Source organism: Rousettus aegyptiacus, unplaced genomic scaffold, assembly GCF_014176215.1.
Source record: "Rousettus aegyptiacus isolate mRouAeg1 unplaced genomic scaffold, mRouAeg1.p scaffold_m13_p_1, whole genome shotgun sequence".
Lineage (NCBI taxonomy): Eukaryota > Metazoa > Chordata > Mammalia > Chiroptera > Pteropodidae > Rousettus > Rousettus aegyptiacus.
The window spans coordinates 142,373,176-142,400,800 of record NW_023416284.1 but is presented as its reverse complement, the minus strand read 5'-3'; the positions used below and the strand labels follow the sequence as shown (position 1 = coordinate 142,400,800).

General features: G+C 37.1%; 1 pseudogene; it reads right to left on the bottom strand.

The window, feature by feature from the left end:
- Positions 1 to 15,678: 15,678 nt before the first annotated feature.
- Positions 15,679 to 15,797, bottom strand: LOC118606116 (annotated as a pseudogene).
- Between the last annotated feature and the right edge of the window lie 11,828 nt (positions 15,798 to 27,625).

Here is a 27,625-nt window from a genome sequence, read left to right as displayed (position 1 = left end):
TCTAGACTGACTTCGGCTTTCCATGTTGAAATTTTATTACACCTCATGTCCAAATGGAAAAAAAGCAGAATGTTCCAGAAGGGTTTAGTAGGTTCACTTTAAATATGATTTAAGTGTGTGGTGATTAATGTTCCCTATGCACATTCTTTCTAATTTGTAGTTGTTTGAATTAAAGTTGCCCTAACCACATCCCCCTGGGTTCCCTTTCATATATAACAAGCTCTTACTGAATCTGGTTGGGGTCAAGCAGTTGTTCAATGGGCATCTCAATCACAGATGTAGTAGAGTATCCTAGTTCACAGTTGAGTACAACAGTCAGTTATAACATCCTGGGAAAATAGTCAATTGAGCCTGTGATTCATGTTGGAATGATGCATTGCTTTCTAGTAAGAGATTCCTTAGAGCTGTGTCTACAGTTTAATAGCAGACAACTTTTACAAAAACATTTTGCAGAACAAAAATTCCCTTCATAACTTTTAGAAATTGAGTTTGCCCAAGAGTATTTAAATAGCATAGACATTACTGAAGAGTGGCCAAATCCAGGGCAGTCATCACACATAATTTTCCAATTCCTGAATAATAATATTCAAAGCTGAGGTTGAGATTCTGCTACTCTCAAATGTGGTTTTACGTTCTGAGGTGATTTATTTTCCTCCCTGCAATTTATCACATTTTACATCCCGGGAATGACCTCCACTAAGAGAACATTTTTAATGATCTTGGTAGTTCTTGAGATGCTTTACATCTCATGACTAAGCAACAGATTTAAAAACATGAGCATTATGAAGATTCCCAGATCTTCCCTTAAGGTGCTATGAAACTTTAGGCAAATCATATGCTGTATCCATGCCTTGGTTTTCTCATCTGAAAAACAGAAGAACAAGACTTATCTACAACACGAGGATTTTTTTTTTAACTTTTTTTTGGGGGGGGGGGGAGGGTGAGTGCTTACCAGTAGAAAATGCTACTAGATTAAATCAAAATATTTGATTTTGTGAGATAAAATATTTGTGTGGTCAGTACTAGTATTTTGGCACTTTTATTTAGGAAAAAAGTACTGCAGAATGGTGGAAATGTGTCATTTAAAAATTCATAGGAAAGGAAAACAAGCTTCTTGGTCATATTGAGCTAATAACTCTGTCAGGATTTGAAATCGGTCTACCTATAGGAAATGGCTGATTTTGGAAACATGACCAAGAATACGTGTAGCTCACATCTTTAACACTGTCTCAAGAGCACACAGATAATTTGGGTGACATTTGGAACCTGAAAAACTAAAGAATGTGGAGACGTGGGCCCTTGCCTTCGTAGATATATAGTGTAGGAAATAGAACCAGAATCAAATTCCATTTTCCTGTATTCCAGACTCGTATGCAAATTCCCACACTTGGTATTTTATATCAGGTCTCCAAAAAGCATCTTCCATGGACCCTGAAAAGAAAGTGTGAATATTTCCTTAGATACACTTAAGCCCAGCTCCATCACCTCACCGGGTCACTGCCTAAAGTGGTTGAATTTCTATGATGTGATACACAATATATGTCCTATCTTACACAAAATTTAATACATTGGTAAGTGATCATGGTACAAGAGGCAGGCGAAGCTGCTGCCCAAAAGATACAGATCTAATAGGAGAGTAAGGCATGGATTCTTACCCACTCTCCTCCTCACAAGGCTGGGGGTGGGTGTCGCTCCTCTGCACTCAGGAGTGCCCTGCACATTTCTCCATCCTCTGTATTTAACTTCACTGGTTGGTAGTTTTGTGCATATGTGTCTGTTGCCCTTGCTAAACTGAATCTCACCATAAAGTCATCACGTAGTGGATATACAAAAACTAAGGTCTCTTTTTTCTTCTTTTGCCTTTGCCTTTCATTAATTTATAAATTGATTCATTCTTTTATCCAACAAATATTTTTAAGCACCTACTAGGTACCAGCCACTTGAATACATTATGTCGTTTATTCTTTAAAACTCCATCACCACTCTCACTTTAAAGATAAAGAAATTAGAAGTTAGGTCACTTGCCCAAGTTCAGCGAGGGCGGGGGTGGGGGAAGAGGAAACTAGGATTTAAAATTAGATCTCTCTGTCATCAAAATCAATGAGTTTTCTCTTCCATCCTGCTATTTCCCAGGCCTAGTTGTTACATAAAAGGCAATGGAATTGAAAATAATGCTTAAGAAAGAGTGCATATGGGCCCTTTATCTGGGAGGAGCCAGTTGGTAATCAGAGATACTGTAGAAGTTTCAGGCACATATAGTGACTGACAGATACTAAATGACATATGACACAGCACATCTTAATGTATTTTGCAAACTGAAATAACCAGTACAGAAGGTCAGTTCTGTAAAACAGAGATCACTAGAGGAAGATGGAAAAATACAAGTGCAAGGGCCTCGAGGAGAGCAGCATGACAACGCAGAGCCTGAGGAGGGGCTCCAGTCTGGGCTAGAAACCAGGACCTGGTTTCAGAGAAAAGATTTTGAAGTAAAAAAAATGCCCTTAAGGCTGATCTCTACAGCTGGGAAAGGAGAATTCAAGACTTACAGGAACAGGTACCAATTAACATTTGGCAGGAAGGCAAAAAAAGAGCCTCAGGAAAATGCCAAGGATTTCACCAGGATAAACTTGTACAAGAATGTTAACTTCAAGAGCACCAGATGGCATTTTCTGAGGTACTTGGTATTATAAACAGAGATTTCTGATACAGGCATTTCCTCGGAGGCAGAGTAAAATTTGTCCGCAGATTTTTATTTGAGGACTGGTAAAAGTGGCACCAAAGGAAGCCACCCACACATGACTGTTCCTTGTGGAGACCTGAAGAAGTGAACCAGGCAAGAAAGCCGATTCCCTGTCTTCTGCCTGGATTTGTTTTCTCCGGTCTCCTTGAGGCTTACTGGTAATAGCCAAGCTAAAGAAATTAACTTCGGGTATCTCTTCTAAGACACACACTTCTCGTGTCTTTTTCCATAACCACCCCTTTGTAAGACTGGAAACTCTTTCTGCTCTTGTTCTGCCTATCAGAGGAAAAAATTAAGAGTTTCTCGTGGCTAATGAGAGCATTAGAGAAATTTATTTTCATTCTTTTTAATAAATAGGTAACGTTTTTTGGGATGCCGAAAGTCAGGCATTTATTTGTTTCTCTGCTTTACACACAAAGGCCTCGGATGTTTGCGCCCCTCCCTTGCCCATTTCCTTTGCTCTCGGACTCCCCACCCCACCCCCTCATCCTGCCCAAGCCAGGAGCATCTTATACTTTCTTTGTTCCCTTTCTAACTTCCACCTCTCTGTATTCTGCCACGTGGCTCCATACGCTTCACATAAAAGCCCATTGTCCATCTGATGAGTCGCTTTTCTCCTGTTTCATACTCCTACTTATGAGTCACTTCCCCTGGAAGTCCATCTTGCTTGTGGAGCGTCTTTCTTTCTGAACCGCTTCAGATCCTGAAATGATGAAGAGAATCATAACAATACCATATTTTCCTGACTTCTTTGTCATGTAAACACTCTCAGAAAACTTCCTCTCAGAGATTTTTCATCCTTTTCCTTTTATGATGTCTTTTGAGAGACTGATATAAATCCAAGAGGCAGGAGTTTTGGGGATTTTGCTCTATGCACTTCCTAACATGCTTGTTAGAGTCTTAAATGTCATTTAGAATATGATTGTAGCAGCCATAATAGAAAAAAAAAAAAGTGAGACTATACTTGGTGAACAAAAGCACATTTGTTTATAAAAGGCATTGAAAAGTTCAAAGGAGCCCATCAGATCTCAGCACACATGTAATGAGAAAGATCTAGACTACAGCTGTCTTCTACTGGGGGAGACAGACCTTGCTGTAGAATAGACCATCATCCATGGGGCTGAGAGGTGGGTATGAGGTGGGATAGACCCAGACCCTGCTGTAGACTAGATCATCCTTCATGGAGGGGAGACAAGAATAACAGATTTGGGTTTGAATCATAGCTGTTGAGGTTAACTTACTAACAAGTTAAGCTCTCAAAGTCTTAGACACCTCTTCTGTAAAATGGGAACAATAATCTGACTCACAGCCTTGCTGTGAGATTTAGGTGAGATTATGCATGAGAGTTGCTCAGCATGGTGCCTGCTACAGGCCAATGTTCAAATAAGTTAGACTGGGATTATTAGGTGCCAAAAACGGGGCATCTGGAGAATACTTAGATGTTTGGGGAGGCACACAGCAGCACACAATCCAACACAATGAGCCAGCATTAGAAACAAATGAGGCAGGGGTGATATTTCTCCACTCCCTGGGAAGGCAACTACCCAGCCCAGAGAAACTGTAGGAATAGCAGGGAACTGGGGGGTGGCTCAGGCTCCACACCTGGGTCAGGAATCCATGAGTTGGGACCAGGTCTTAGAAGGCAGAAGAAGCCCACACATACATCAGAACCAGGATTCAAGATCTCTGCTGGATGAACCTTAGGGATGCCTCTCAAGTTCCTTGGGTCCCTCCTGCCTCAAACCAGGACTGATTTCAGGACTAGGGTGGGCTGCTGGGGCCCAGCGCCTTTCCTTAGAAGTCTGACTGAACTCGCTATTTCTTTTCCTCACATAGTAACTTTGCAAACATAAATTTATCATAAAATGAATCACTGAGAAAGGGCAGTTTGAATTTTCTCCAAGACAGCTGTGTTTGAAGACTTTTTCCTCAGAAATGAGTTCTTAGGTTTCAATAATCTGTTCGACACAACAAATTCCAGAACTCTCTTTCCTTTATGTTGTTTGCCCAAGCAATCATTTATGCAAGTCCCCCTGCTCGTGTTACCCTTCGCCCAAAAAAGTTTTAGGCTGTTCCCTTACATTATCTTTAGATCAAATTCATTAACATTCTTTCTGATTCAGAAACATAAAGATGACAAACTAATATAAGTGTCCCTTAGAATATAATTATTTTTATTAATGTGACAGAGAAGAATCATATTTTTAAAATATATATATATTTAATACACTGAATTTTAAACAGCCTAGCTTTGGTGACTAAGTCTCACGGGTTTCTTTTTCTTTCTTTCTTTTTCTTTCTTTCTTTCTTTCTTTCTTTCTTTCTTTCTTTCTTTCTTTCTTTCTTTTATTTATTTTTTGTTATTGTTGTTGTTACACAGGTAGGTAAATCAAAAGAATATTTCATTGAACTACGACACCCTGGAATGCATTGACTTGTGGTAAGTTAGTACATTAATATGAGGTGTTATAAAGATTTCTTTTGTCATATAAGTGCTGTATTAGGTGACTACTTTCTGAAACCTACACAAATTTTCTATTCCCGAGTGTTCTGAATCTTACAGCAGGCACTTAATCTCTTGGTGGTAGATATTGTTTTATAATCTCTAAAAAGTATCTCCTGCCAGCTCCTCCCTGCACACACTGGCCACTCAATAAGTACTGTGGCAGACTGACAAACCTGAACTATGTTTCCACAATGGTTTACTTTTTTAATTTTTATTTTTTGCACGTATTTACTGCAATATTGGGGAAATCATTAAGTTAACTTTTCCCTACAAAGGAGAAATAGTTGTTACTTGTAAACAGGAAAGCCCTGAAAAATCCATGAAATAGGCAAAAGCTAGGTTAGCATAGGGGAGGAGTGAGGGATTTAACTGGGCAAAGAGGCTTAGGTATTTCTCCACAACCATACTTATAGGAGCCAGGGAGTTTGCCAGGCATTCAACAGCTGTCATTTAAACCATAGAGTAGAAAGTTTGTTTTCAGGAAGTGTCTAGTGGAATTTCCCAACTGCATACAGATAATCTAGTAGATGGGGCAAATGGAGATTTGCTAATAGCCTCTGGGTTATGACAAAGAGTGTCTATAAGTCAGGCCATTCTTCACTTTCCTGGCAAGGCTGGAGGGAGCCCAGCAACATCACCAAAAGAAACTTTAATGTTTAAAATCCCATAGCCTTATAGTGTTGGCATAAAGGAAGAAAGAAATGACCCCGAAAAACCAAAAGAGTACAAATAAAAAAGAGGCCAGTGGTGTCTGCAGTAATGGAAAGAAGAAATTACTCCTTCTACTATATCTTTATCACCATCCTTTTTTTCCCTATTTTTTCATTCTTGGTAGTGAAGTTGAGCAAATCGTAAGCCCTTGGTACACTTCATTTGTTAAAAAAAAAAAAAAAAGTAGAATAGTCAGGCTTTCGGTTCTTCATTTTCACATAGTATGAGAGGGGCTGCATTTGGAGAACTTGCTGCTGGTGCTCCAGGACCCGCGGTGTTAGTGGCACCAGCTGCCGAGCTCTCCAGGGCTTCTGCCCATGGTGACAACACCAGGAACTGCACCGTTCCTCCAGAGGACCCATGGAGAGCCCTCTCGTTAGAAGAAAGGCCTCCAGTATGGGCTGGGGGAGTATTTAAAACACTGAAATGTTGAAGTAGACAAGACCAAATGATGTACTTTCTAAAGGAATGAAAAAAAAAATAGAAAGGAAAAATTCTTTTACGTCTCTAAATGAAACCATAATTCGAACTGTTTCAGAGGCAATGTGGTTTCATTCCATTGCCCCTTTCCTCAAGTACAAGTCAGAATGGAAGAAATTCATCCATAGAACAAGCTTTGCAAAATGATAAGATGTGTTAGAATTCCACTGTCAGATAGAGGCACCTAAGTCTGCATATTTGGAATCTAAATGGAGATGGAATGTGGAGATCTTTGAATATTGATCTCTTGCTCTTTGATATATCTCATCTTCTAAAAGTTTCCTCCCAGGTTAGTCATTTTTGTGGATCTTATTCAGCCCTTGGCATTGAATTTTCATCTGATCCTTCCCCTCTTACAGATATGAGCTTGTCAAATAATTTTGTTCAAGGGCAGAGTCCTAAAGTAAGACTTTCTTAAGAAACCCATTTATTTATGTAGCTAAATAGCCTCCTAGAATCCTGACGCTTGTTCTCTTCAGCTCTAAAGCCCCCTTTTTTGGCAGACTTCCTAACTGTCCCTTTTGACTCCACTGAGGTCAAGCCAGCATATGCTTAAGTGAGACTCGTATTTTCTGCTACAATTGGCCCGACATAATATACTATTTCATGTTTTGCTCCTGAGTTTATGCCATTTCTTCTTTCCTCCTCCAATTGTCTCTTATCCTTTAACCTGTATCTTGATACACCTCCTCCCCATTCCATACCATCAGTACCCCTCTGTATAGGGGTAACTAAGTAGCCGGTGATAATAAACTGCTCAGGCCTTCTCCCCTCATCCACAAGGAACAGAAGATCATTATGGGCTTTGCTTTACAGGAACCAGAAATCCCAAACCTACCTACTTCAAAAATGTGAATACTAGATCAAACTATAGAATGAAAAGAAAAAGGATCACTCTTTCTAGCTACGACAATTAATTCCTCCTCATTGAAGAGATTAACTACATCTACTTTTTAAAAATCTCCAAGTATCTGACCACATGGCACACTAGAATTTTACAAGATATATGAGAACTGCTATATTCTCAACACTCATCAAGATTTGTACCACATAAAATTCTCAATGTCTTTCAAGTTAAACCAAAGAAAACTAAGTTTATTTGATCTGTATCTATCCCTTTAGTCTGTTCAATCAAGTTCATCCTTGTGCTAGTATATATACTAGCTTTATAGTACCTTCTCTTTATTTAGTAATGCATTCTATCTCATATGAACATAGCACTTTTGCTTCATTTATGACCGTTAATTTGAAAGTTTCTATTCCCTGGATAGGAAGGAGAAATAATTGGGTAAATCTTGGCCACTCTTATAAAAATTCACAGATGCTGCTTTGGATAAAACAGTTCATAATGGTTTAAAAGAGACTTTCTACTCTAACTTTCATCTCAGCAAATGAGGTGGGGGTGGGGGAGGAAGTGGATCAATGGCCAAAACCAAGTTTTAAGCCTAGAACTTATCCATGCCCCCCCACACAAACACCACCATCTAAAACAAAAATATTTGTCAGCACTTCATTTGTGAGCATCATCGTTAAGATTCCACAGTAGACTTCAGATATCAAAGTTTTGTTTTAATGGAAATCATCTAGAAAGAGTCTTCTCTATGAAGAATCAGGAAGGTTCACTTGGAATCTGGACCGAACGCTGTGGTCAGAGCACAGTTCCAGGAGGCTGAGTCAAATGTTGCTGCAGTCCCTGCTGAAATGGATGCTATAGATGTCACGCAGCACCCAGTGAAATAAAAAACTTCAACAAGTTAGGAAAGAAAGTGAAGAGGGATGTTTTCCCTTCTGACATTTCTCTGTATCTAACCTGAAAATGTGGCTCCAATCCTTTTCAGAATTATTATTTTCTTTACAGCAAAGTTCTAAAAACTTGGTTTCTTTTGATTTCTCTCCCCTGGCAGAAAAATGACACATTTGGGGCCAAGGCATGAAAGCATGGTCTCTCGGGAGAAGGGGGAAGGCTATTGCTTTCCAGCCCACAAACAGTTGCAGGTGCAAAAAATGTGCACACGAAAAGGGAGGTCTGGTAGAGGCCCCCTTTTTAAACGGCGGCCTTTTAAGTTCAATAAATCTCTTTGCTCTTCCCTTTGTGAGCCGTGTGCTCCCTCCCACGCTCAAACGCACATCCCATTCCTCAATGTGGCCTCCAGAAGGACTCATCGTGTTTGTTGTGAAGTTTTCCGTAATTACATAATCGGTGAAGTCTGTGAGTTTGTGTTGAGGTGGCTGAAAAATGCAAGCCCGAGGATTACAGTAACATAATTAGATGGCTTCCTGTAAGAGCCAAGTGACTTTTCCCTGGGCCGCACTCTGATTGGCTGCCCTCCGAGGCCTTCCTTTTCCCCAGTGAATCACAGCTCTATGGACATTTCTGACGGCCAACCGCCCCAAGGTGATTTATGATGTTTGTTTGTATTGTGGGTGAACTCTACATACACATACTATGCCGATTTGATTAAGAAGGTAGGAGCCCCGAAACCAGAGGGCTGTGGTTTCGTGAATGCCTTTGTGTCTGTGTGGTGACAGAGCCAGTGCTTAGTTTGTCTGGGCCGCGGTACCTTGACTCATCCGGCGGTGTCTAGAAGGCTTCATTCCTTGCCTTGGGGTTTTAGGGGCAGGAAGAAAGGGAAGAAAAAAAAAGACCACAGCCAAGATTTAGGTGTGTGATAGAATTTGGTACCTGATATGCATCATTTCTCATGAATTTTTTTTCAAGTCAGCTGGATATTGACGATTATGTATAAAAACACAGGCAGAACAAGAAATAGCCTTTTATTTACCTGCAGGGTTATCTCCTCAGACCCCACTTTCCCAGCACCTAACAATCCTTTGAAATGATTATTTATGTGCTTACTAAATCCCCTCTTTCTCTCTGATGTTCAGGGGTGTGTGTGTGTGTGTGCGCGCGCGCGCGTGCCTGTGCGCATTTGTTGGTTTAGTTTAGTCCTGGCACACACGGGAACTCTGGGAATTTTTTTTTTTTAAACATAGGCAAAAATGTGACAGCAGCTGATTGTTTTATAAATAAAATAACTGAATCCTTTGGGAAACCTCTACATAGCTGCCTTGTTATTTAGCCGGTTTCCATGGAAACTTCATCAAGAGACAGACAGCCAAGGGATAGCTATGAAATAAGAAAAGATGACTATGAGGGAAATCTCTCCTTTTAATTTGTTCTGTAATAATAAACTAGACCCTTAGATTCTATAATTGATGCCAGAATGTAACATTTGATTTTAGAAAAAAACACACAAATGAGAAGACAGGTGGGTCTTAAGTGGAAACAGTATATATTTAATTTTCAGGAAAGTCAGGACTGATGCAATTGCCAATTACCATTTTCAGCAGACACAAAATCTTCCCGGGTGCAGACAGTTGATCAGAATTAGGATCCTCAAGTACAAATTTTCCAAAGGTCTCTCTTTATTTTATTGCTGTGAGAGACGCTCTTTTTCTGCCCTCTGGATCCCTCATGTCTGCTGCCAGCAAGCTGCTCATTCTCTCTGTCACATTTGTGTAGTTACTCTAGCTTCATAAACTTATATAGGGAAGCAGTCTCTCTCCCTTTTTCTATTCCTCCCCCGAAGAGTTTAAATAACATAAATCTATTTCTTAAATATTTGAAAGAATATCTTGGAAAACAGAGCCTTATGCCTTTTTGAGAGGTAATTCTTTAATAACACATCTCTTTATTTTTTGAAAACAACTCTTATCTTTTGAAAACAACTCTTATCTTCATATTTGTCTTTGCCAAATTTGAGCTCCAAAGAATAAGATGGTTAATGATGGTGTATATATAAATATTTGCTCCTTTGCTTTGTAGAATGGAAGATAAAAATAAGACTCGTTTGGAAATTTCTAAATTTTAATTATTTCAAAATGATTGCGATAGCTCTCTTATTTATCAAATGTATGATAAAAGAAATAACAACTTGAAAAATCAAACAAGTTCAGCATTCTAGGGTTATGTTTAATCATACTTTATATAACTTTTACATAGTTATCTATGGCTGTGTAACAAGTTATCCCAAAATGTAGTGGCTTAAAACAAACATTTATTGGTTTATGGTTTCTGTGATTCAGGCATCTGGCCATGGGTTAGCTGGATCACTTGACTCAAAGTCTCTGACAGGCTACAATCAAGGTGTTAACCAGAGCCCAGCTGGGGGAGGATACCCTCTAAGTTCACTTATTGGCAGGATTCAGCTTCTTGGCAGGACTGTTCTTCTGAGGAATTAGTACTTGCTGCCGTTGGCCAGAGACATCATTCCCTTGCTAAATGGACCTCTCTGTTGGGCAGCTTACAACATGACCACTGAATTTCCTCAGAGTAGACTAGTGAGAGAGAAGTCAAGATGGAAGCCACATGCTTTTTGTACCCTAATCTTGGAAAAGACATCTCATCTTCTTCATCACATTTTACTACTTAGAAACAAGTCATTAGATACAGCCTGCACTTAAAGAAAATGAATAACATAACAGCATAAGTATCAGGAGGCAGGGATCATTAAGGCCATCTTAAAGGCCAACTATCACAATTACCATCCATAGGGATTCTTGATTCTTCCTTGTAATTACCTAAAGTCCCTGGTGGTAATCAGAAATTGAGTCTTTGAGAAGAAACAGTACAAGATCTCAGAAAAGAGTGAACTTCATCCTTCTGCTGATTCAGGATTCTAAATTGTTAGTAGACATTCTTGTCCAATGATTATGGAACTAATCCTATAGATATTGGCAAAGATAAACTATGTCCAAATTAAATGAAAAGGCCATTTAATATTAGCTATTTATATGTTAATAGTTCATCTTTATATTAGTTATCTATTGCCATATAAAAAATTGCCCCCAACATAATGGCTTTAAACAAACAAATAAACATTTATTTTCTTACACAGAGTTCTGTGGGTCAGGAATTTGGGGGTGGCTTAGCTAGGATGTTCTAGTTGGTGGGTTTCAGGAGGTTGCAGTCACAATGTCAGCTAAGGCTGCAGTCATCTAAAGGCTTGGCTGGGGCTCGAGGATCCACTGGGCTGGGGCTGGAGGTGGCCACTCATGACTGGCAAATTAATGATGGTCATTGGCAGGCGGTCTCAGTTCCTCACCTCACAGTTGCTTTAGTGTCTTCATAATATTGTCTCTGGCTTTCCCCAGAGAGAGAAAGAAATCAAAATTGATTATGGGACATATGAGATGTTTCTCGAACACATCTCATTTAAAAATGTTCCATGTCTTAGCGTTTGTCCATGTTTATGCAAAAAATATAATCTCCATGGTATGAAATTCTATTATGCAGGAGCTACCATGCCAGATGATTCAACAGACGTTTATCCCTTCAAAAGGACAAGAAGACCTGTAGCTCATAGAGGTGAAAAAAACTTCCACAAAACTGTGACATTTGATCACCAACTATCATCAAACTGCAGTGCAAATTTATTGGACCTATGTGTGTCTCCTTCCCTCTGAATCTCTTAGATATACCACAGGATTACCAATAACAGACAGCAGATAGGTGAAAGAGTGATACAAAAATATCGATGACACTTTGGAGAAATTCAAGAGAATGAGTACAAATATGATCACATAACCAAAATGTTTTGGAGATTTATCCATAAGACAAACAAAATAAAACCAATGCTAAAAGCCTCAACAAAGTATTTGGAGCTCACATTGGTAGTGACGCTTGGCTTATTATGACAGGCAGAGTGGCTTTGAGGAGGTGGGAGCTTAGGGCTGTCAGGTATTGCTATCGGTAAGAGTCCAGTTCTATAGTTGCAAGGATCTCTGACAAATCTTGATAGGACCTTGATTTGTTAAAACCCATTGTCCAGAAACTACCACGTACATACCTGTAGTAAAACAAAACATAAATTAGGTTGATTTAGTCTGCTGCAGCAAGAGACAATCCAAAGCAGGGGAGCCATGAAGTGAGTCAGAAGAGGGGGAGCTTAAGGACAGGTACTTGTAGGACCTGGGGCTAAAATTAGTCATAAGATAGTCTTGGCATGGATTATTTAGAATTTGTAAACCAGGCAGGCAAGTTGCTGGAATAGTCAGAGGTCTCATTTTTAGAACACATGATCTTTGTAGATTCACTGTGATGTCATGGTTTAATCTTGGAACATATGGATCTAAATGAAGAGGTATTATATAATTTTGACCTTAGGCCATTTATCTGCAGACCATTGTGCAAGCTATGATTTCTGTTTCAACTTTTATCCTTAGTCTATAGATGGGAATCTGAACTAACCCCTTCCCATTCCTTTGTGTCTTATGAGGAAGTCTCTAACCAAGGCATATTTGATGAAAAATCTCTTCTTTCCACTCATGCTCTTTCCTTTTCATAACAAGACTCCCTCGCAAGCTTGAGGGGAAAGAAAGAGCTCAAAACTGAATCAAGTCTATTATTACCTTTCCACACAGTGTTTTCTTTAATGATAATTCCACTGCAAAATCCCATCCTTTAAAAAGTATTTTCCAATGTCTGTCCCTCCTCTACTCCCCATCTTCAGCCATCCACCCCCTGACTTGGAAGATAAAATTATGTTCCCTCTTTGTATTTCTGTGCCTGTTAGAGTACTTGGTACCTAGCACATGCTTAGTCATTATTTTTGAATTGCTTTGATAATATCTAATTAATTTTGCAGTAGATATTATTAAAATATTTTGGTATGTCTGTTACTTCAGCTCTTTCTAAGATCTCAATGAATTTCTACTGAACAGCTTGACATTGTTCTCTGACCAATGTTTCATAGATATTAGTTTTGCTTTTAATTTTATTCCAATTATTGATTGGTAGTAAGCTCCTGGGAATAGGGCCAGCCTCTTTTATTTATTTGGCCAGTGTAGCCCACTTTCATGCCCCTTCAGAATCGAGACAATTCTAAAACCTTCTAAATACTTGTAGGTTTCGATTATATTTTGAGATATTAATTTATGTATTGTTTCCTGTACTTCCCCCTACCCCTCATTTTCTTCCATTCAAGAGGGCAGTTGGCTCCAAACTTCATTGCCTCAGGGAAGACTTGAGGCTAGATATGAAGCAGGAGCAGAGCATCTGTCATTGTGGTTTTATTTTCCAGAGGCCTAAACCATTTGGTGAATGGAAAAAGTTTGGTGTGGATAATAAAGAATGGGATTCCTAAGTATTGAAAGAGCAACTGGAGAAGTGGGGCGAGCAGGCAATTGCCAGGTTCTTCCTTTCACTGTCCCCAGCTAAAAAGAAATGATGGGGTGGAGACTGTGGAGAGAAGAGAAAAAGTTCTTGGAGTCTAGGAGTGGTGTGGACTCAGGTCCTCTCTTCGAGGCAGCAATTCCAAGGAGGTGGCAAATGCTTGAAGGAGAATGGCTATAAAGTGCATCTAAGCTGACTGACCAGGAACCATCTTACAAAAAGCCCCTCCACTCATGGGATCATAGTAGGTCCCCAGACAATGTGAGATTAATTCTTGGGCTTTGGGACAAGGCAGGTGAGGATGCTAGAAGGACCGAGAATAACAGAAAGTTAAGTTGCTTAATCCATAGAAAATGTGCTTGCTGTTCTTACGTACCCGAGTATTTGGAAATTTCTATCTGCTACATTTGTTTGGTTGATTCATTTGTTATTTATATAAATTTGCCAAAGTTATTGCCCATCGCATCCTAGAAGGAGGAAAAAAGTTCACATCCTATTATGATGTATTAAAATAAATATATTATATAATTTTGGGTTTTAGCTCTGTCACTAATTAGCTGTGTAACTTTGAGAAAATCATCTCAGTATTTTTAGTCTTAGGTGTATTGTATGTTTTTAAAATATAAGTAAAATAATATTTTCTCCTTTGTTGAGATGACATGAAGATAAATTGAGATAATAGCTATATAGTGCTTAGCAAAGGAACTGCGATGACAGCTATCACATATAGATTTTTTTAGAACTGAAGAGCCTTAATATTCATGTAAACCAATTAGTAATGATCTTATATTATTCACATTTTGACAATAAAAATAGCCTTTTCTTCTTGTATATTTATTTCTTTCAAAAGGTAATTAATATTTCCAAGGAAATTTAGCAATATTTACAGAAAAAATGGACAAAAATATTTTCTCAAATTAAAAAATTCTCAACTAAAAAATATAAAACAGGAAGAAAGTCATGCATCAAAGTTTTTAACTGTTAAAAAAGTATAAGATGAAAACACAAATAAGTTATGAAATACTGCACATTATAATTAAAATAAGCCTGAACTAAGTTGTAAATACTCATATATTATATGCTCATATCAGAAAAGGAGTCTTATTTTTTCCAAGAGGAATTTATAACCTATATGTCAATGAAATCTAATTTTTTGTTGATAGATGGAATGCCATATATAATGATGAGGAATGTGCTAAAAGCAAGAGCAGTAAATGGCAATCTTCTGACTTACTGTATGTGTCACTGGGAAGAGTAATTGTTTCTCACAAGTAGAGGTGAAGTCAGGGACTATTATCATCCATATTTAAGTGGTTTGTTCTTTTCTTCTCCGCCCACCAACTTGATTAAATAATGATTTGGCTCACAAGAGACTTGAGTTTGGTGGCTCCAAGTTCATTTGCAGTCGAGTTTGTAAATGTCTCTGGTGTTCAGCTTTAGAGAAGTGCAGAGATAAGAAAAGGCTCCACTAAGTCAGCACCAGACAGAGTTGGTGGATGGGCGAGATTGGGTGGGGGTGCAATCTCAAGGAGAGACAGCAAGTCACCAGATAGAGAGCTAGAGAATGGAATTAAACTCATGAGGCCTGAGTGACAACTGCAAGTCTGACTTTAACAGTATGTTTCATTGTCTCAAGCAAACCCTAGGAGGTCCGAGGTAGTGAGGAAGGTGATGTAGAAGCGATCCCTTAAGGAAAAACTCTGACTGAAAAAAAATCAAGGGCTTGAAGGAAGATTCCAGTACAGTAGTTTCATATGATATTCAGGGGGCCCAATTCTCTGATTGACCAGGTCTTCAATGACAGCCATATAAATAGTATTAGAGTCACATTTCTGCCTCAGCATTTCCATGAAGAAACACCCCAATAGCTGTGATCTCAACTGGCATTTTAATTAGTACTACTAGTAGCAGGAATAAGAGATATCTTTTTATTTTATTTTATTTTATTTATTTTATTTTAATTTAATTTAATTTAACTTTATTTTTTTAGGTGAGGCAACCCTTGGTTAACCTCACAGATTGCAAAGACTTCATCAGCTTACAATCCTTCATTATTATTATTTTTTATGCCTACAGCACCTGTTCTTCCTAGGTGGTCTCCCGTCCAAGTACTAACTAGGTCTGACCCTACTTAGCTTCTGAGATCAGATGGGATCAGGCTTGTTCAGGGTAGCATGGCCATAGACAAAAGATATCTTTTAACCCAGAGAAACAGAAAGTCTTAGTATGGCCTAACATTAAATAACTTCATAAAAAGTGAGTGATATTGTGACTTATAAAAAATATATATACTTTTTATATTTTTGAAAATTTGTATATTCAGGTGACCAAAAGGCATTTCTCATGTGTCTATGATCTTTGTCCATGGTTCTTGGCTGTTAGTTTCCATACCCCTGGAGTTTCTTAAGCATAACAGCAATGGGCACATCTTTTATTACAATTCCTGGTCTCTCGTCTTCAGTGCCTGGAAATACTTTAGTGCCATAAAGATGAAATAGGTTTATGTGAAATGATGTGACTTTCAGATAGCCCCTAAGTATAAGACTGGTTGTCAGGAGAACCAACCATGAATAGAGGGTTGGAGCTTTCTGTTCCACCCACTGATTTCTGGGTAGGGGTGAGGAGCTGGAGGTTGACTCAATTATCAATGACCAAATAGCTAATCAATCATGCCTATGTAAGAAGCCTCCATAATAATAATAAAAAAAATCCAAACAAGAGATGGTTTGCAGAGCTTTTGGGTTGGTGAACACATGGAGATTTGGGGGAGTGGCATGCCTGGAGGGGACCTGGACAATCTGAGCCCTTTCCCCATACCTTGCCCCATGTGTCTCTTTTATCTGGCTGTTCATGAGTTATAACCTTCTGTAATAAACCTGCAATCTCATAAGTAAAATGCTTCCGTGACTTCTGTGAGCCACTCAAGCAAATTTATCGAAACCAAGGTGGGAATCCTAGAAACCTCTGGTTTATAGCTATTTGGTCAGAAGTACAGATAACAACCTAGACTTGTGATTGGCATCTGAAGCAGGGCAGTCCTGTGGGACTGAGCCCTTATCCTGTGAAATCTAATGCTATCTCCAGGTGGATAGTGTCAGAATTGAATTCCAGCTAGTATTGGAATTGCTCGATGGTGTGTGAGAACCCACATACACACATTGGAACTGGTGTTCAGAATCCCTTTAAGGTGCTCGTCTTAATGTCTTTTTAAATTTTTAAAATTTACCACTGTAAGTCACATTACTGAACTTCTACTGTGTTCAGAGTTAGGCATTAAGGTTCACAAGGTACAATGTCAAGTATTTGTTCAGAATTGTAACCTAAATTCCTCTAGCTTCAATTGTAACCTAAATTCCTCTAGCTTCAATTTTGGGAGAAACTGGAAAAAGGGTAAATTAGGATATTGGCATTTTCTTTTTGAGAAACTGCTCTGTGTCAAGAACAAAGGTAGTTCTTATTTTTAATGTATTATCTCATTTAATTATTGTAAAAGTTCACTGTGGTGGGCATGCAACACACTTGCGGATGAAGAAACAAACTCAGAAGTTAAATTGCCCACAGTCTCACAGCCTAGTAAATTGAAGAGAAGGAATTTGTAGCAAGATCTTCCTATTATCACTAATTGTGCTTGTTCCTCCACAATTACTACCTCTTACAGCACAAGGGAAGAATCTTATGTTATCATTTGGAAGAATAATGTATTTTAGCCTTTTCTCACTTTACCTACATGTGTGTGTATGTGTTATTAATAAGTAAAAAAAATCTTTTCCCCTATTATTAAAACTACGATTTGACAAGATAATGAGTTAGTTGCTTCATTTATAATGCACACCAGTCCCCATAACATGCTATGTATTTTTAGAAGGTGAACTCTTTAAGTTAACCTTAGAATTAGTTTCTTAGAAAATATTTGCTCACAAAGTTTTATGGTCTCTCACCGGCTTTTTCCCCATTCCTTTCAATATGGTAGACTGGACCTCGAAATACATTTAAGAAAGAACTCTTGGTATTATGGTTTTCCTTTCATAATAGGCGTTCTGATACACTGAAAAGAGGAATGAGGAAAGCAGATATCTGAAGTAATTGAGATATTACAAAATACATAAAAAGAAATGTATAGTGTTTGTTATAATTCTAAATCTTTGACTCATCTTCTATGAGTACAAAAATCTGGTTTTTTCTATCTAAAGCTTCTTGACATATCTTACTAAGTTTAATCCCAATTTATATATTTGTTTTCTATTATGAAAGAAGTCTGCCATTATAAAATGACCTATTTCTGATATATATATAGAAAGAGAGATTTAGATAATGTAGATATAGATATATGATATGTGATATGTATGATATATTATATACATATATAACTTTTCCTTCTGTGGAAATATTACTGAATAATATGCCCTTTTGATAAATATTAATAGTTCACTTCTCATTACAGTGGTTTGTGTACAGATGTTATTGTGGTTGCAAATAATGATAATTGTCCTGAAAAAAGTAAGCAGTCGCTGACATCCAGGAGCTGACCTTATAATATTAGCTAAGCCTGGATATTCTTCTATTAAATATGCAAATTTCATAGAAAATCAAAATCAAAGCTACGATCAAGGATCCAGAGAAAAACAAGGCCACTCTGTAATCATGTCTGAGCAGAGACATGAACAATGTCCAAGCTACAAAATACCAAACATGTTCCTATTTTAACTAATATAGGTGATTGTTGCATTTTTACTAGCTACCAGGTTAGCTCTGGTCTATTTTTCCACACCTCTAGAAAAGATTTATTAATATACCCAGTCATAGAGTTATCCCCACTTCATGACAGCATCTTATTCAGAAATAAGCCCTGCTTGTTTAAACCTTCCCCTAAATCACTTAATACAAACCAAATTACATAATCAGTCTTTCCCAATACCTTGTTACTGAGACATCTCCACAATTCTTCATTCACTTCATTCCCCAGTGAGGCTTCTCGCTCACTGCAATGAGTAATAAGCCCAAATTATTTAACAACAGGTATGTTCCTGGTAGTCTTTGGAGGATAGTGACAATCTCTTCATACCAAGCTTTTTTCCTTCTTTTTCATAGCTTATTACATTGACCAGATTCTAAAATAACATAGAATAATAATAGTGACAGCAATCATCCCTGTTCAAAGAGACTAACATGATTTACTATAGAACTAAGACTTGCTTCTTTTTAAAAGTAGGCTCTGTTATCATATGAACTAAGAATAGTTCTATACTTTGAAAAAATATTTATTTTAAAATTGACATAACATTTTAATCTTTTTGCCTATTATTAAGTTTTCTGTTTTAAAATTTTGTAATGAAATGTTATTTTGATAGACTTTCCTCCCAAGAATTTCTAGGATAAATTCTTTTAGTTGTGCTAAATTGCTCTTTTAATTAATTCCAGTTAAATTATATATTTATTTTATTCATGTAACAAATTGTCTTTAAATACCCACTGTATACCAAGTTCTGTCTTAAGTAATATAGATATTGAAATTTTAAATATCATAAGGAGGGAGGTGACTGTGGCTATAAAAGAGTAGCATGAAGAATCTTTACAATGAAACTGTTCTATATCTTGGCTGTGGTGGTGGTAACATGTGACAAAATTGCGTAGAATGAACACACACACAGATGAGTACATGTAAAAATGGTGAACTCTGAATCAGATTGGCAGACTCGACTGATGTCAGTTTTCTGATTGAGATATTGTACTTTTGTGATCATGATGTTGCCATTGGGGGAAACTAGGTGAAGTGTACATAGGATCTGTCTGTACAACTGTATGTGACTTTCTTACAACTGCATGTGACTCTACTCTTACTTAAAATGGTTTTAAAAATTATATGGCCCCTGACATCATGTAGAATACAATCTAGTGATAGAAATGGCTTAAAAGAAATAAACACACGAAGAACTACATGATAACCGCTATAATGTAGTTAGAGGAAAAGTGTTTGGAACCGTAAGTGCATACAAACATAGAAATTGAATCTGTACTCAAGAGTCGAGAAAGACCTCCCTGAGGATGCAACATTGAAAACAAAGCCTAAGAATATGTAGGAATTTGCTAAGAAAAAAAGAAAGAAATAATAAAAGGAGAAAGATAAAAAGATTTTCACCTTTGAAGGAGTGAGGTCTCAGCAGAGAATAGTGACCATAAGAAAGGTTGAAGAAATAGTTTGGGGTCAGTTCATACTGGACTTTATGAATTATAGTAACTTTCTTATGAGAATAATGAGGAGCCACTAAAATGTTTTAAGCAAGGAAGTAGTAATATCAAATTTATATTTTTAAACTATTACTTCGACCTTAAGGCAGAGAACAGCTTGGTTGGAAAGGATACACAAAAATATGCTTAAAAAGAAGCTCCTGTAGGAATCCAGGTTAGTGAAGGGGTTCTTGGAATTGGGTGGAGGCAGTGAACATGAGGATAAATGAATGGATTCAAGAGTTACCAGAGAGACTTGGTAATGATTTGAATGTGAGATGTTGATATCATACTCAGATTATACCCAGACTTTGACATGAGCAATGGAATGAATGAAGAAGCCATATTGCCAGGTGGGAAAAATTAAAGGAAGTGCAGATCTGAAGTGGGAAAGAGAATGATGTGGTTCAATTTTAAAACTAAGATAAGATGCCAACAAGACTTCCAAATACAGATTTTTAAGTAATCAAGTAGATATTTCCAGCTGGAACACAGAAAAAGGTATGGGCCAGGGATAAAAGTTCTTAGTCTTTAGCCACAGAAAGTACCTTCCAAGACCCTCAATGGACGCCTGAAATCACAGATAGCACCAAACCCCAAATATACTGTTTTTTTCCTACACCTATATACCTATGATAAAGCTTAATTATAAATAGGCACAGTAAGAGATTAACAACAATCACAATAAAATAGAATAATTATAACAATAAGCTCTAATACAAGTTATGTGACTGGCTTTGGGGGCATTATTAAGTAAAATAAGGGTTTCTTGAACACAGGCAGGGTAATACCGTGACAGTCGATCTGATAACCAGACCACTACAAAGTGACTAATGACCACAGAACATATACAGCATGGCTACATCTTGGATGGGACAGAAAGAGTTGGCTCAAGATTTCATCACACTACTCAGAACGGCATACAATTTTAAACTTATAAATCACTTATTTCTGGTTAACTGAAACCACGGAAAAGAAGGGACTACTTGATATTTAAAGTTAAGAGGGTAGTTGCCGCCATTAAGGGAGAATGAGAAGAGAAAGAAAAGAAGTGGCCCAGAGAAAATTTCTGATAAACTTGAACATTTAAAGGTCAAGGAGATTTAGAAGAAGCAGCCAGGGAGGGAGTGGAAATCCAAGAGCATGGTTGGGGGAGACAAGGGAAGAGAGTGTTTTGAGAAAGAAATAGCAGACCCCGTTGAAGTTTCTGCTGAGGAGTGAAGTCAGATGAGGCATGGGAATAACTGTTGGATTAAGCAACATGAAGATCATTTATAACTGGGATAAAAAAGGGAAGAAGAAATGCAAGTGGAGTTAGACTTGCAACTTTGGAGGAAGATGAAGGAGTTGTAGCAAGGTGGTATCAATTTTCTCTACAAACGTACAGACAATGAGAAAGGAGATTTGCGGAAGGTAGAAAATTGTTGGGAGAAAAAACAGCGAGTAGACTAGAAAAACATTTCAGCTACAGAGTTCCTAACTTATAATGGTTCGACTTAACAATTTTTTTGACTTTAGGATTGTACAAAAATGATACACATTCAGTAGAAACTGTACTTCGAATTTTGAATTTTGATCTTTTCCTAGGCTAGGAATATGAACTATGATACCCTCTCATGATGCTGGGCAGCGGAAGCAAGCCAACGCTCCTCGTCAGCCATACAATTGCAAAGGTAAATAACCGATACTCTACAGTGTACTGCGTTGCCAGCAATTTTTTGGATACTGTGTTCAGTAAATTACATGAGCTATTCAATACCTTATTATAAAATAGGTTTTGTGTTAGATGATTTTGCCCAACTGTAGGCTGACATAAATGTTCTGAACACATTTAAGATAGGTTAGGCTGAGCTATAATGTTCAGTAGATTAAGTATATTAAATATAGTTTAGACTTATGATATTTTTAACTTACCATGGATTTGTCAGGACTAACATAATAAGTCGAGGAGCATCTATATGGAGGTAGATTTTTTTTAAGTTTAAATAAACAGAAATTATCCATATTTTCTCTTGTATAAGAAGACTTAATATTGCAAAGATGTTAATCCTCTTTACATCTGTCATTATATTTGATGTGGTAATCATAATTATTATTGAAATTACAGTTGTATTCCCCACTTATGGAGGACTTAAATGTGTCAGACACTGGGTTAAAAGCTCATAAAACCCTAATCAAAATCACAAGTTCAGGGGAACTTACAAAATGACTGTAAAGTTTATCCAAAAAATAAACATGTAAAAATAGCAAAGAAAATTCTGGGAAAGAAAATAGCAAGTGTGGATTAACCAGCTGTAATTAAGGTTTGAAACAATAGATTGCTCAATGGAAAGAACTCAAAAATGATCACAAGTTTCTGACAGGGTAACTTTGAAAAAGATGGGTTTTCAAGTCAGTGGGGAAAAAAACAGGTTCATAATAAAAAGTTTTGGGACACCTAGCTAGCTGCTTGGGAAATAATAAAGCCACATCTCTGCATAATTTCATATGCTCAAATCAGATAGATCAAATACATAAATGTAAAGACACTAAACTATAATAGAATGAAACAAAACTAAATAATTTCATAATATTGTACTAAGAAGACCTTTTCAAATATAGAGTAATATACATCATTGATTTGGAAAAAATAAACATGTATTTACACATGCAAACAATGCCAAAAGATGAATGTTAAACTGGTGGAAAATATTGCCAATTTTTAGGATGAAAGATTGAGCTCTAAAGGATCAATCAAAAATATGAAGAGCTCAATTTTAATAAGAAGGGCAAGCAACATGAAAAGACAGTTCAGAGTAAAAGAAATACACATGGTTAATAAACATGTGTAAAGATACCAAAGCTTTGTAACAAATTTTTAAAAGCCAAAATTAAAACAACAAAATGATACTGGTTTTTATTTATCAGATTACTCAATCCAATTAACATATAGTTATTGCAGGTGTTCTTAATATTTTCTTAGAGTATATTTTACACAATATTCCTTGTGAGGATATTTTCCATGATAAATTTTAAGTTTTAAATAAATTTAAAATATTAAAGTTTTACCAATTTAAAATAATATGATCAGTAGTTTAAATGGAAATAGATGCTTCTAAAGAGTTTGATAATGCTTGAGAGGTGCTTTTTTTTAGTCAAACTTTCAACGATCTTGTTTAAATGCTTAATTTGATTGTACACTCTGTGAAACAGAATGTGTTAGACTTCAAAAGCAATCTTTTTAAAATGCTTACAAAACTATTTTCCTCCATTTAATTATATTTTAGTGAATTGATAATATTTCTGAGTGCAAGATTAACATTGGAATGTTGAAGGCAAACTAAACTAGAATCATAGCCAATGACCCTTCTCTTTTATCGGCTGGCGGTGAGAAGAGCAATTGATAAGGCTAATATTTCTTCATTTCTTATCTCTTCATTCTTTAATTTAACAAATATTTATCAAATGTCTATTCTGTCCCAGGCACAGAGCTAGGTTCTGGGGATACTTTAATGGATGGACAAAAGCTAGAGAATCCCTACCCTCAGATCTTGTCATCTAACTAGGGCTAAGGAAAAGTAAGCTTGTATGTGTATTAAGTAACAGAAATCTCCCCTTTGTCTCCATTCTTTCAATCTGGTGACAGTGTAGTGCTGCCCGATATAACACGTTACTTCTGTGACTATACTACATACTCATTTTGGGGTGGGTCGAGGCAACTTACTTAAAGAATCTTTCTAAATACCATATGACACCCAATGCATATAGGTCATGGAATTCCTTCAAATTAGTAAGACTAAAATTTTTGGCAACATGAGAAAGATTTTCCATGTTTAAATGAATTATTAAGAATGAGTAAATCACAGATATAATAAATGTTCTATAATTAAGAAGATAAAGATGTGTCTTGAGGAGCATCATAAATCTCAGAATAACCCCAGTATGTGTCCATTTGTCTCTGTCAAGAAATACTGGAAAGAATCAAAAGAAATAGTCAAACATAATTCCAAATAGTCTATGCTTTTAAAAACCCTCTAAGCTAATATATACTTTCTTAGGGGAAAAAAAAAATTCATAGTATATATATGTGTGTATATATATATGTGTGTGTGTGTGTGTGTGTGTGTGTGTGTGTGTGTGTGTGTGTGTGTGTGTATACATATACATATATATACTATGAATATATATATACACACATATATATATACACTAAAGAATTAAAATAGCTTCATAAGACACTTTATAGAGTTCCTAAATTATATTAGATTGAACCATGTGAAGTTGCCAAAATTTGTTTTTAATCTACAAAATGGCAATTTCACGTGGTTTACCCTAATAGTATGGCATCATTTAAATTCCTAAGAGGAAATCTGTAAGGAATGAGTAATTTATAGAGCTCTCACTATGAGCCACATTGTCCCAAACTCTGTCCGACATCAATCCAAGGTCTTTACCTGGAGTCTATAGACTCCCCCCCAAAAAAGTCCAAGGCTAAAATTGGAGAGGATCTTTGAAATTCGATGAAAAAAAAATTATCAGCTGATATTTCTTTCATCAATTATAGATTTGTTATAGTAGGGGAAATTATGAAAAATATATCCCCAGCTATTTGGTTAGACAGAAAAGAATGTGTTGGAAGGCCTGACTCTCTCAGCAATAAGAACACATGCTTCCAAGGAGTCACCTTCTAAGGTAGTATAAAACTTTTGCTTCCAATGCATTGTAAGTTTTCACAATTTATGCTAACAAATAATTAACTCATTTTAAAGCTATGGATCTTTGAGCTTTATCCTCATGCTGTTCTTGGGGCTTATGCTCTAGAATCAGTACATAGTTGAAACCTGTAATTGTTCCAGTAATAATTATGAACTTCTGATGATTGAAGCCCCTTTGATGGACTCAAGATGGAGAGATTGGAAAACCAGCTTGTACTGGTTTTCCAGTACAACCAATTACTATGTATCAAGTGAAATGCATAGTGTTTTACACATTCTCTTTGATCATCATGACAGCTCCGTGAAATAGGAATTGCGGCTCCACTTTAATAGACAAAAAAATGGAATTTCACAAAATTGAGTAGGTTGTCAAAAGTAAACACAGCCAGAAAGAGGCAGTGTCAGGATCTGAATGCTGGTCACTGTGAATGCAGGGTCTACATTCTGTCACATACCCCACCCCGGTTACCATTCATGTTAAATGTGCTGTTTAGGTAGTAGCTGCAAAATATTAGCTTCACAAGTGAAAACTGCCCCCCCACCCCTGTACCCCCAGAACAAAAAGTAGCTTATATTCATTATCCCCAAGTTTCATAAACTCATCTGAGATTAAGATCATTAATTTTAACCTTATTAATAACACCATAATCTTTGCTAAAACTGCCCAGAATCCATGGCCACATAACACAATGCTACGTCAAAGGTTAAACAAAAATTAGAAAGCAATCGACTTAACTAAAAAGAACATGCTGAAACTTAGATTTTTCTGGATAAGAATAAAGTGGTTCCGGTATACTCAAAACTTATCACTTATCAAAGTCCACAAGAGGGAAGGTGTTATCTTTTTCTTCCGAACTCCAGGTTCACCAGACAAGGCATATTGCAGAATAAGAAAGTCAAGAGGTTATCTCTCACAAACATTAAGAGACTCTCAATAGTCAGGGAATGGTGCTTTGGATGAAATTCTCAAAGATCTTATCATTTGGCTAATGGTTTTAAAAGTGAACTTTTTCCTTCCATTTGGCATTCATGGATCATACCATAAATGACTGCCTTGGGTTGTAGTTAGCATGGGTGTTAACCATTTCATAGCTCTGTGTCTATGTTTACCTCTTCTCAGAAACTAATTTTCCATATTCCCTACTGACTTTTAAAATAAAATTCAGCTGAGCTTGGAAAAATGCCTTGAGCTCATTCAGTAAAGTGAAAATGCATGGCCTAAGGTATTTATCTTCATTGCTATATGCAGTGTTTTCTGATCTAAATTCTCTATGAAATATATTTTATTCCTAAGAAAACAGGTTCTACAATGACATTTATTCATTTTTCACCTGATCAGTAGCCTGTTGTTTTCTGGCAAAGCCAGAGAGAGTTTGCCCCTTGTGGTGTAACAGCAGCGAGGGCACCCACAGGCCACCTCCCATGATGACCTCCATGTTGGCAAATAGCCCTCAAAGGAAGCTTGATCAGCAAATGAAATGGCCACAGAATGGTTCAACTGTGAAGTCAAAAACCATAGGTGCCTTTCTTTTGGAGCAATTTGGAGACTTTGCAAGTAGATATAATGGGGGGAGAATATTGTTAAAGATTTGAGAGAAATTAGAATCTTAATTTCATTTCACTAGACTTTTTTTTAGGGACCTATTCATTCTTTGGACTCTCCCGCCCTCCCACCCCCCGCCCCGGTGGGATTTGAAATAGCACAAGAATCATTTTCTAATGAAAGAGCTGAAGAGAAAGGCCAAGTTAATAAGTGAGCATCATGAAGCAGACATTCCTGGCTCTTAAAAAAGTCAATATCATATATAATGTCAGTCAAGTAATATTTGCTGATGCATTTAACCTACTGGACTCTGTGCATATAAATACAGTTTATCAAATTGTGGTTTTAAAAAATGCAACCAATCTTGTCAAATCAAAGCCAAAAATAACAAGATTTCTTTGATATATACATAATCATTCTATCTTTCCACTTTTAACATTATTTTTTGATGTAGTGCAGATAAGAAAACACAAACAAAACACATCATTCCTCAAGGGAACTTTGGAGTAAGAAGAAATTATAGTCTCTAAGTCAGTCATGTGATGATCAACATACTGACTAGCTGTCCAACAATTATTTCAAAGTCTTCACCCAGTTTTGAAATCCTAAGGGTCCATGTTTGTCTTTGGCACAAGCATACCATTTACAATGGTTTGAGAGGATGTATTCTTACAAGCAAAGGGCAGTGTGTAGCCCCATTTCTGCAAGAAAAAAACATCATTCACATTGTCATTATCTTAGATCCTGGCTTATCATAAGCTAGCTTATCTATCATGCACCTTGACAAGTGTTCTGTTTCTACCAGTCTGACTATCTGGTACCTTGTCTACAACTGAGATGATAAAGGCTTTCATTCACATAGGCTTTTTAAAAAAGCCCTATTCAATATCAGATAAATTCAAATGGAACATTATTAGAAAATGGTTGAGCAGAGACTGGAAATATTTGTGGAGAAATGGTGTGGGCAAAGAGAAACCATCTCAGGGAAAATAACTATCTGCCCTCAAATATATCAGAAAGCTAGATCTACAATTCACTTCCTTGTGGCCTGGGTTCAGGGTGCGAGGGTTTATTTGCACTGATGTAAATTCTGCATTCAAGAGCATCCCACCAATTGACTGAAACTGATGGTAAGGTGGAAAGGAGTTGTGAATGGTGCAGGGGAGGGGTTACTTTGAAAAGATTATTCTTAACCAAACTGCCACAGTCAAGGAAAGAAAAAAGAGAGCCTCAGAATCCTGCAAATGTGGTAATTCCTCTGCTTTAGGGATGCCTAAGTTAGGAAGCACGGTTTACAAAATGAGTTAAACTCTGCTTTTAGAAAATGGAAGGAAGGTACAGCAGGGAGGAGAAAGGGACAGACTTCTGCTCTGATGGCAGCTCCCAGGGCAGAGGAGCTGGAGCCATCAGGTTTCCTAGCGTGCTGTGCAGGCACACTGGCCTCCAGTTCGTACAGAGTGATACTGGCAATGTCCAATAACTGTCAAATCCTCTAGAGTTAGATCATATGAGTTTTCACGACATTGTTTGAATGCCCAACACAAGATGAAGT